This window comes from Camelus bactrianus, chromosome 13, assembly GCF_048773025.1.
Source record: "Camelus bactrianus isolate YW-2024 breed Bactrian camel chromosome 13, ASM4877302v1, whole genome shotgun sequence".
Taxonomy (NCBI): Eukaryota; Metazoa; Chordata; class Mammalia; order Artiodactyla; family Camelidae; genus Camelus; species Camelus bactrianus.
In genome coordinates, this window is record NC_133551.1 from 57,576,308 (window position 1) to 57,587,339 (window position 11,032).

Here is an 11,032-nt window from a genome sequence, read left to right on the forward strand (position 1 = left end):
TCGCACCTGGAGTGGCCCCTTAACTCCGAAGCTGGAACTAGTGAGAGAGACTGTGAGCAGGTGACCAGGCTTGCTGGGTCTTCGGTGGAGGCCATTCCCTTAAGGGGCGGAACTCCAACCGAAGCAAAAAGGACTGTGGTCTGACACCGGTAAGGACTGCCCAGTGGGTTTCACTGTGGGGCTGAGGAACTCGCGCGGACAGAGGAAGGTAGAGGGCAGCGGAGCTCCGAGTTTGGGTCTTAAGTTTGGGAAATGATGGGGAAGATGTGGGTGATAAAAAAATCTCTAAGCCCCTCTGTGACCCCTCAGTAATAAATACAGCTATGCACACCCCTCTTCGCAGTGCCCCCCAGGCTTGGAGCCGCCCCAAGCCGCCTCCGTTCCCAGGAATGACTGGAATCTGGAGGAGGATGGTTTAGGACCCTGCAGAGGCCTGGGGCGGCTCATCCTCCCAAGGGGGTGGGGTGGGTGTGGTGTGAGGGTACCTCCCGGCTCTGAGACCCCTCTTTGGGTCTGCCCTCCCGAGTCTGCCTGGGCACCCTGCCAAATACTGCCCCTGGGGTCCTGCTTGGCACCTGTCACCCTTCAGGGTCCAAAGGCAAGAGCCCTGCCAGTTGGCGCCCCCTGCAGAGCTCCCCCTCTTCCTGCCCCAGGCATAAACCCTTCCTTTGCCCAGGCTGGCCTGAGCCCCAGACAATGGGGCTTCTGTCCCGCCAGGCCTGCCGTCACCTTTTACCTCAGATTACGCAATCCCCTCTCTACCAACAGGTTGGGTCCCCAGCCAGAGGACTCTAACAGCGGGAAGATGAAAGAGACTCCACCTGGACAGATGCCCCCCATCCCGGGGCCTGAGCCTCACAGGTGGGGGTGGGGGAAGCTTCAAGCGCTGGGGATTCCCTTTGCCCTCTCTCTGACCTCCCTGCCCCCCTCCCCCAGCCTTGAGGCATCCTCAGCTGGCCAGCCCCTGGGGGAGGGGAGGGACAGGACAACGAGCATCTGTGACTGGGTTACCCCCTGCCAGGGGGCACTGGGCAGGGAGTCACCAAGGGGATCCTGCCCAGGGCGGGGGTGTGGAGGATGGGCACTGGCCAGAACACACACAGGAGCTGGCCCATCTGCTCCCTCCAGGGTCCCTGGGGACAGAACCTAGATGAGACACTGAGGCTCAGAAGAACAGACTTGTCCAAGGTCACACAGCCAGAACGCAGGCTCCCTACCTACTGCCACTCCCCTCCTTTCCCTTCAGTCACCCTTAGTCACCCACTGCAGGTCTCAACACCTTCCTGGTCAGGAAATCCCTTTTCAAGTCTAACCTCCATTCATCTTACTACAATGTGGGTGCCTCTGTATTGGGTAGGAATGGAGGCTGCCTTCAGAAGAGCTCATGCCCAGAGAACCCACTTTTGTGAATTAGTCTCAGAATGGTTCTGGGGCCTGGAGCTGGCGGCTGACCCAGGGGCATCTGGCCTGTCCTTCGCCCCAGATCACCCCCTGTAGGCCACCCATGTGGGTCTGCATTGTGTGTATCTGAGAGTGAGGTGTTTCTTTCTGAGTGTGTGTCTGGGTGTGCTTGTCTGTTATGTGCCTGTGTCTCACCTGGATGTTACCTCTGTGTGGTCATGGGTCTGTCTGTCTGTCTGTCTGTCGGTGTACTGTTGGCCTGTATTTATGTTTCTTGACTAGCGTATCGGTGTGTAGAGCTGTGTGACCCACTCTGTTTGCCTATGTACTAGGTGCCTGTCTGTCTTGCTAGATGTCTTTGTATCTGTGTGGGCGTCTGTTTGTGTCTGTTCAGGAGTTTTAGCTGTCTGCCTGTCCTTGCCTGTCTGTCTGTCCATGCTTAGGAAACAGGAACACAGAGCCAGGGAAGAGAGCAGAGCCAAGAGCATGGCTCCCAGGTCCCTCGTCATCACTGAGCTTGGTGCTGATCCCGCCCCTGTGGGACCTTGTGACTCACTGGGATCCCTGGCCAAAAAGGAGAGGGAAAGGGCAGGGCTCTGGAGGAGGGCCTGGAGCCCCACTTTCCTTTTCCATGGCCCCCCCTCCTTCCTGGTGACTCATTCTTGTCCTAGGGCCTGGGGCGGAGCAACAGTTGAGGTGGTGGCAGCAGGCCTTACTCTCTGAGCCCTTTGGCCTCCTGGGAGGCAGGTGGCCTGCAGCTCCACAGTGGCTCTGTCCTCCCTCACTTGTGACCCTGGGCCGACACGGCCCCTCTCTGGGCCTGGGTTTCCCATGTGTACCTGGATGCTCCGTTTTGATGCTCTTTTCTTTCTACAAAGGGAGGTGAAGCTAAAAAGGGGCAGTGACATGCCCAAGGTCACACAGCAGAGCAGAGGTCCGGGCCTCCTCTCCTCTCTGCGGGAGTCCCGCGCTACCCCCACCCATCCCGCTTCCCCAGCTGCTCTGGGTGCTCAGAAAGGGCCATTCTCCTCTGGAAGCAGAGCAGGGCCTCCTGGAGAGACAAAGACCCATTGTGCTCTGCTCAACCCAGGTCTGCAGCCCAGGACCCACTACTTGAGTCTTGGGGACTCAAGGATTTGGATCCCAAATGGCACCCCAGTGAGGGCTGAGGGCCCCTGTGGTCAGCTGGACCTGTCCAGAGCTTGGAGCAGTGATGCCTGGAGCTGAATCCTAGATCTAGGCCAGACCTAATGTTGTCCGTGTTGGGCCCTGTCGGGACATGTCAGGCTTCCTGGAGCCCGTTGGGCTGTGTTATCAAAGCATTGCCCCTGGGGCCATGTGACAGAATGTGGCACTACTGGAGCATGCTGAAGCTCGTGATCGATAAGATTCGGGGCCACATGGAAGTGTGTTGTCCTGTGGAATGCTTTACTGTTTGATTTTCTCATTCATTCCACAATATTCCAATAAATATTTATTAAGCATTTACTACGTGCCAGGCTCTGTGCTAGAGGCTAAGTGTTCAAGGTTAAGCCAGACTGTTCTATTGTCTTCAAGCTAATAGGAAGACAGACAAATAAACAAGCAGACAAACATATCAATCATCATTCCACCAGGTAAAGGGCTATGGAAGCAGTGCTCCTGGCTCAGGAACCTGGAGTGATGTGAAGGTCAAGGGGGTCTCAGAGAGAGGATGACTTTTGAGTTGAGACCAAAAGACAAGCAGGAGGACCATTCCTAGAGTCCAGGGGAGGGTGTCCCAGGAAGAAGGGTCAGCATGAGCCACAGCCCTGGGGCCTGGCATAAGTTGGTCTGTTTGAGACACAGAAGGCAGCCCAGAGTGGCTGCGCTATGGTGAACGAGGGGCGCAGAGGAGCAAGATGAGGCTGGGAGGTGGGCTGGGCAGCCCGTCATGCAGGACCCTCAGGCTATAGTCTGAAGCTGGAATTGTCTCCTGAGCAGGTTTAAAGAGATTTAAACGTGGCACTGAAATCATCTGATTTACACCTGCCTGCTCTGTAGGGGCGGATGACCACCAGGTAAGAGCGGATTCAGAGGGGCCTGGTAGGAAGCGGTGGTATAACCCAGGCTAGGGATGCTGAGGCTTGAACAAGGCTGGTGGCCATGCAGATTGTGTGAAGCAGGCCTGCTGGGGACCTGTTCTGGAGGTGAAAGTGGCAGGACTTTCTGAAGGATCAGATGTGATGGGTGAGAGAGGCGAGGAATTGAGGAGGACTTCCAGGTTTCTAGCCTGGTGGGTTGAAGATGGCCGCAAAATCTCAGCTGCTTAAAAAAAAAATCTCTGGTGTTCGCCTTCTCGGAGTTCAGGCAGGCTCAGGGACAGCTTGGCCGATGAGACCTACAGTGGCCTATGCTGGTTTCCAGCTCAGACTGGAAAAGCAGGAGGTGGACAGAGCCTGGGACACTCCTCTGTCAGAAGTTCGGCTGAGAGGAGGGAACAGTACAGTAGACTGAGCAGTCTGGGAGGAAGAAGGGGGACCAGGTGAGAGAAGGGCCAGGAAGCCAAGAGAAGAGAGTGTTTTAAGAAAGAGGGGTAGTTGCCTGTGTGGAATGCTGCCCAGAGGTTGAGTAAGCCGAGGACAGAGATGTGTCCACTAGATTTGGCAGCAAGGACATCAGGGCAACCTTGATGGTGCAGTCTTAGTGGAAGAATGAGGACGGAAGCTGACTGGTATGGGTGGAACAGCAAATAGGAGCCAATGAACGAGAGAGAACAACCATTGGCAACTTTTTAGAAAGTCTTAATGCAAAGGGAAGCAGAGAGATGGTGCTTTAGCTAGAAGGAAATAGGGTCAAGGGAGAGTTTTGTCCAAATATGAAGAATATAATAACATGTCCCTGTGCTGATGGCCAGGAATTGGGGAGGAACTGACGGTACAGAGAGAGAGGAGATTACCCAGGATCAAAGTTCTTGACAAAGTAAGAGGGAGGGGACCCAGAGCACAGGAGGACAGAGCTGGCCTTTGATAGGGGCAGGGATAGTTGTCTGGGAGGCAGAGGAAGAGGAGGTGGATTTGTAGAACTAGCCATGCAAAGCTCAGGGAAACTCCTCTGATGGTTTCTCGTATTTTTCTATGGACTGGAAGCAAGTTACAGCCAAAGCGAGACAGGAAAAGAGGAGGGGAAGCAGAACCCAGGATTAGATATGAAATAGTTATCACAACCAAGCCCACTAGAGAAACAGAGTAGGATTTCCGGCAGTGCGGAGCGACCATTCGAAGTTGCTGACCGTGAATTTGTAACGACCCTGGCCTGCCAGGCTATTTGATAGTGTGTTTTCTGCCCTACAATGGCGTGTGCCAAGCATGGGCCTTTCCCAGGTAATCCAATTATCTCCATTGACAGCTGAGCCAGTCAAGACTTAGAAAGACTTCCTGGCTTGCCCAAGGTCGCACAGCTGGTAGGGGCAGAGCAGGACCTTGGGCCCAACCCCTGAACGCCTCTGCAGAGGCCAAAGCTGTCCAAGGTCTAAGTAGACTATCATACTTGGTAGCGTTCGTGGTCGCCCGTTGTGGATGCAAGCGAGGAAACGCAGAAAAGAGAAACACAGCTTTCCCTTTCCTGTAATAGTTCTGTATGTTGGTGCTTGGGGCCAGTTGTGTACAAAGGGCCCTGAGGGCTGCTTCTCTGTAAAGCGTATTTGCTGAATAACCACACCATTTCTCCATCTCTAGCAATAGCTAAATTGCTAGCTTCTTTCAACCCTGGTCCAGGAGTGCTGAGACATTTGGGGTTAACGGCTCCTCCCCATCTCTTAACTATCTGCCCTTCTTCGATTCAGTGTTACTTTCACTTAGAGAGCTCTCCCAGGAACGCTACGCTTGGTGTTATCACCAGCAAACATCTTAGAAAGCTGGTCTTCCGATGCCTGTTTACAGAAATATTTCCACACCTTGCTTGTGTTTCCAGGAATTCCTCATCTTCCTGGCCAGGAATATTAATAGACAGGTCTTGAAAAGTGCAAGAGGCTTTTTCTGTGGCTGCAAGCACATTGAACACTTTTTCCTTTTAACCCCTAAGCAGTAAGTAATGAAGTCCCAAAGGTTGGGTAAAAACCAATCTGATAGAAAGAGTCACTTTTAAAAACTACATCCTCAGGGGGAAAAACTGTGATGTGACCTTAGTGGTTCTAATGGGTTAAATGGAGCCCCCACCCCCACCCCCATCATATCCAAGTCCTGACCTAAGACCTAGACCTGTGACTATGACCTTATTTGGAAAAAGAGTCTTTGCAGAGAAATTAAGGATCTTGAGATGAGGTCATCCTGGATATAGGGGAGTGAGGGTGGGGTGCTAAATCCACTGACAAGTGTCCTTATAAGAGACACACAGATGCATTGGAGGTGGCAGTGTGACCAAGGATGCAGAGATTAGAGTGATGTGGCCACAAGTCCACAAGTCAAGGAACACCTGAAGCACCAGAAGCTGGAGTAGACAAGAAGCAGTCTCCCCTAGAGCCTCCAGAGACAGAATGACACCTTGATTTTGAACTTCTGGCCTCCAGAACTGTGAGAAAATACATTTCCATTTTAAGCAGCCAAATTTGTGGCATTTGTTACAGCAGCCATAGGAAGCTAACGCAGTGGTCCCCCTTTTCTAGACTCTGGGAGGCCTGAGATCTGTGTGTCAATCAGTGTGCCAAGTTCAAGGCTGTATGCGGATGGAGCCAGCACCAAGCAGCTTGTGTTGGCAGAAGCAGAACAAACTGGCTCAGACAAATCGACTTATCACAAAATGGTTCAAGCTCTCATCGGCAGTGACAGAACATACATTAAGGTTCAGAGCACAGACTCAGTGGCCGGATGGAGTAGGTTCAAATCCTGGCTCCACCTCTCAGTGACTCGCAAGTTTCTTATACTCTCTGGGCCTCAGTTTCTCCACAGGTTCCAATGAGGACACCGATAACAGTCCCACCTGAGGGGTGATTGTCAGACTTGATCAATGTAAAGCCCCTGGACTTGACCATGCTGACATATCACAAGTGCGAGATGAGTGTCTGCTATTATTACAATAACCCAAATCAAAACAGGCACAAATGAGCTCAGAATAATCGAAGAGATGTAAATATGCTAATGGACAGGAGGGAAGGGGGCAGGGCACAACCATGAAAGGAATGACACAGCAATTGAAGATTCAACTCCGGGGAGACCTTGAGGCCCAAGATGGCGGGAGATTTGACTCCCAGTAGACCTTGAGCTTCACTGAAAGCTCACTGTAATACATCGGCATGAGAAATGACACTCCACAGGCACCGTGACCGGTCTGAGGCTGGCCATAAAAGGTCAAAAAGTGGGCAGTGGCCCAATTCTTGGGCGTCCCTGCCCCTTCCCCAAAGTAGTTAGACTGATCCTCCCACTTGTTAGCATATGATGTTTCTAAGCCCATGAAAACTAGCAACACTGCACCTTGTGGTCGCTCTCTCTTGCCTTCTGAGACTGCCGGCATGCTATGGAGTGTGCATCTCTCTGAATAAATCTACTTTTACTCAACTGTGGCTCACTCTTGAGTTCTTTCCTGTGCAAAGCCAAAGGACCCTCACTTAGCAGGGTGCATCCCAGGACTTGCCCGAGACCTGGGACCCAACCATCTTCTTGTGCCGGATTTTTTCTGTATCACTTACTCTGACCTAAAGTGAGTCAAACCACTTAAAACTAGCTGAACCGAATGCAAACCTGCTCAAACCTCTTGGGTCAACCTGTACCAAAACCAGATGAAAGCAATCAAAGGGGATTAGAGCAGGTCTGGAATCTGTACACACGTTTGTACACACAAGGGGGTCTCTGTTCTCCCTGTGCATCAGCTTAGACGGTGACAAACAGCTTGCCTCCCCCCACGTGATGTGTCCCAGGGGTGAGAGTGATGCGCAGGCAGAGGGTCTGGATGCAAGTCCACGTCTAAGAGAGACCAAGACATATTCCCCCATCGGAAACACAACCAACATCTGCTAAAAGCAGCACTGAAATGACTCATCATAGGTCAAGCTCAAATACTAGGGCTCAACCTCATACTAATTAGGCAAGTGACGGGATATCACGCTCCAGGATCCCGAGGAATCTCCAGAAACTCAGGGGCAAGAAGTGTAGTCGCTGTCCATGGGGATGTAGAAGGTCGTCAGAAGCCAAGGCCCCTCCCTCTCTGGCCCTGGGTGGGAGGTGGGGGAGGGGGAGGGGAGGTAAGTCCCTCAAGGCCAGTAGCTCAGTGAGCAGCAGGATGAGGAGAGAGAGGCCCTTGGGAGGTTGGGAGTTTCAGGTGAGAAATTCAAAGTTAGAGGCCTTCACGGAGCAGCTCATTCCAGTGATCACAAGGCGCTCTCCTAGGCGTTCACTGGCTCCACCCCACCCCACCTCTCTCCAGGGGACACCAGCAATGCATTTGTGTTACTCTGTGTCTCCTGCTGGAGGGGGCAGATGCTGGGGAGGCACCTGGGTGGGGTCCAGGGCCCGCAGTGGGGCTGGAGCCTCTAAAGTCAAGGCTGGGTGGGCAGCAGCCCCTCTGTAGCACAACCAGAAGCGGGGGAGATAAGGAGAGGCCCGGGGGAGATAAGGAGAGGCCCAGGGGAGAGTGTCCCCAGGGGTACCACATGGCTGCTGGGACACAGAGGGACAGAGAAGTTGTGCCAGTCAAGGGCCTGGGTGGGAGTCAGAGGGCCTCAGTACCGGTCCTGGCTCTGCCTCTGACATGCTGTGTGGCCTGGAACAAGTCTCTGCTCTGTCTGGGCCTCACTGACCATGTCTGAAATAAGACAGAGGCGTCTGTGGTCACGGAGGGCCCTGAACTCATTTAAAAAAAAAAAAAAAAGAGCGAGAGCTCTTTCAGTTCAGCTGAATGCTCATTCCTCCGTCCCAGCCAGCACAAAGGCCAGGCGCATCTGCTACGGGCTGGGCACCTTCTGCGGGCGGGTCACCTGACGTGGATCATCTCATTTAACCCCCCACCAACCCTGAGGTATCATCACCCCCATTTCACAGATGGGAAAACTGAGTCCCAGAGACATGCTATGGCTCAGACACAGCTACCGGAGGCCCTGTCTCTAGCTCCCCTAAGGCAGAAGGGGGAATGAGGACGGAATGCCAGAGACCAGGGGTGCCATGGAGGATGTGCCTCAGAATCAACTTCTGGGGGCAAAACAAGGGAGCAGGCTCAGGCCCAGAAAGGAGCTGGGGGGATAGCACCCCATTGACTCATTTTAAAATAATCAGTTTTATTTGATTTTTCATTAATTAATACATTCTCATGGTTCCAAAAAAATGTATACAAAGCCCACAGTAAAAAGTCTCACTTGGACACATGTGCCTCATTTGCCCTGTTCTGACACCTCATCCCCCTGCCCCGCCCCTGCACCGGTCACCACTTTTTATTAGTATCTGAGATATTCTTGCAGAGTTAGCTGTTTTATGCAGGCACAAAAATGGAGATGTGTTCATAACACCCTTTTTACATAAAACGTAACAAGCTACATATACTGTGCTATACCTTTCCCCACTAGTCACACGTCTTAGAGGACTTTATCAGCCAATAGAGCTTTCTTGTCCTTTTGTTGTTGTTGGTAATGGAGGTACTGGGGATTGAACCCAAGGTCTCGCTCATGATAAGCATAAGCCCCACCACCGAGCTATACCCCCCAACGCACCTTGTTCTTTTATCTTACAGCCTAATATTCTATTGTATAGATTGAAATAATTAATTTAAGCAATTCCCTATCAATAGACATTTGAGTCCTTTCTAGTTTTTCTTTTTTTTTGGTATTACAGTAATGCTGCAGTAAATAACCATGTACACACACTGCTTAATACATGTACAAGTGTATTTACAGAATTAATTCCCAAAAGCGGATTGCTGGGTTGAAGGTACCGTGTTAGTTTTCTCTGGCCATATAACAAAGTACTACAAACTCAGCAGCTTAAAACAACACCTGTTTGTTAGCTAACAATCTGTAGGTCAGAAGTCCCGCATGGTGGGACTGGGTTTTCGGCTCAGGATGGAATCAAGGTATTGGCAAGACTTAGTTCTCATTTGGGGCCTCAGGGGTAAAATCTACTTCCAAGCTCACTCCTGTTGCTGATGGAATTTGCTTTTTTGTGGTCTCTGGGTTCTTGCTGGTGATCAGCAGGGGACCTCCCTTACCACCTAGAGGACACCTACCTACTCTGCCATGTGGCTTCCTCCAAATGGCATGATGAATCCTTCTCATGCTTCAAATCTCGGACATCTCCTTCTGAGGCCAGCCAGAGAAAATTCTCTGCATTTAAAGGGCTCACCTGATCAAGTCCAGCCCACTCAGGGTAATCTCTCTACCTTAAAATCAACTGATTTGGTACATATCTGCAGACTTCTCTTTTGACATATAGTGGAAAATAGTCATTGAGTCCATATTTTCATCATATTTAAAGATTCTGCCCACACGCAAAGGATCACACAAAGCTGAACGCCAAGGAGGGTCACCTCAGAATCCCATCTAACACAGGGGTATTTGTAATTTGGATAGATATTGCCATCTGGTCCCCCATGGATGCTGTGCTGAAGGATCTCCCCTCCCCCAGCAGTGATGAGTGTGCCTGCTTTTCCACAGTATCACCTAAAGAATAATCCCAAACTTTCAGCTTTCTGCCAATCTGATAGAAGAAAATGGAAAGCCAATGCATTTTTAACATGTGGTTATCTTTTTATGAGTAAGGCTGAGGATTTCTTTAGAAGCTTAAAATCCATTTATATTTCTTTTTCGTTATGGCTTCGGGGTTTGAGTAATAGGAAGGTCTTTCTAACACCACAGTTAATCAGGAACCCTTCTATGTTTTCTTCTGCTGCTTTTATGGTTTCATTATTTATCCACTGGTTCTTGGAAATAGAAGCTTCTCTTGTCATTTTCTTGGCAGTGAGTGCAAAAGTAGGTCCCAAAAGGCTTGGGGTTTGAGACAGAGAACGGAGCCCTCTAGGTGCTGGGCTCTGATCTCCTTCAGCTCTGCCAGAAATCCCAGCCAGCAGACCCTCCCACTTCCCTTCCTCCAGCACTCACTGTGTTCTGGGCTGGCACTGGGGGGCCCGGAGTTAAGGGGGACCCTGCTCTGCCTGAGGAATGAGACAAGCACTTGGCCAGACCCGTATTTGAGATACAGATCCAAGGCTGTGAGCACAAGGGAGGGAGAGGGGGATTCTGATGGGAATATTCAGGAGGCTTCAGGGAGGAGTTGGCATCTCAGCTGAGCATTAAGCACGAGGAGAAATGTAATGGCAGTGATGGAGGAAGGGGACCAGCAGGAGCAAAAACTGGGAAGTGGAAAAATCAGCCTGAAGTCTAGAGCAGAGAGAAGGATTTAGTGGACCATGAAGTCCTCAAGGATAGGGATAGAGTATGACTTATCTCCATGCATTAGCCGGAGTTTGTCAAATGAAATCAAGTTGAAGGGACACGGGGCTTTGGATCCCAGAAAAAAAAAAAAATCATTTCCCCTTTCACTCTAACAGTGAGAAGCAAAGACCTCCAAGAAGTCCTTGGCTATGCCGTCATCTCAGAACCTGGGTGATCTCTAGGCACCACTGCCCCCTTGTGGCTTATCTGGGAATTCTACGTGACTAACCTCAGGTGTCAGATCTAAATTGAGCCAATCCTGGA

General features: G+C 51.3%; 1 long non-coding RNA gene across 1 annotated transcript; it reads left to right on the forward strand.

The window, feature by feature from the left end:
- The first annotated feature begins 11 nt into the window (after positions 1 to 11).
- On the forward strand, positions 12 to 6,911 carry LOC123616067 (uncharacterized). Its single transcript, XR_006723921.2, has 2 exons — positions 12 to 149; positions 769 to 6,911. It is a non-coding gene; the product is annotated as an uncharacterized LOC123616067 (long non-coding RNA).
- Positions 6,912 to 11,032: the final 4,121 nt, after the last annotated feature.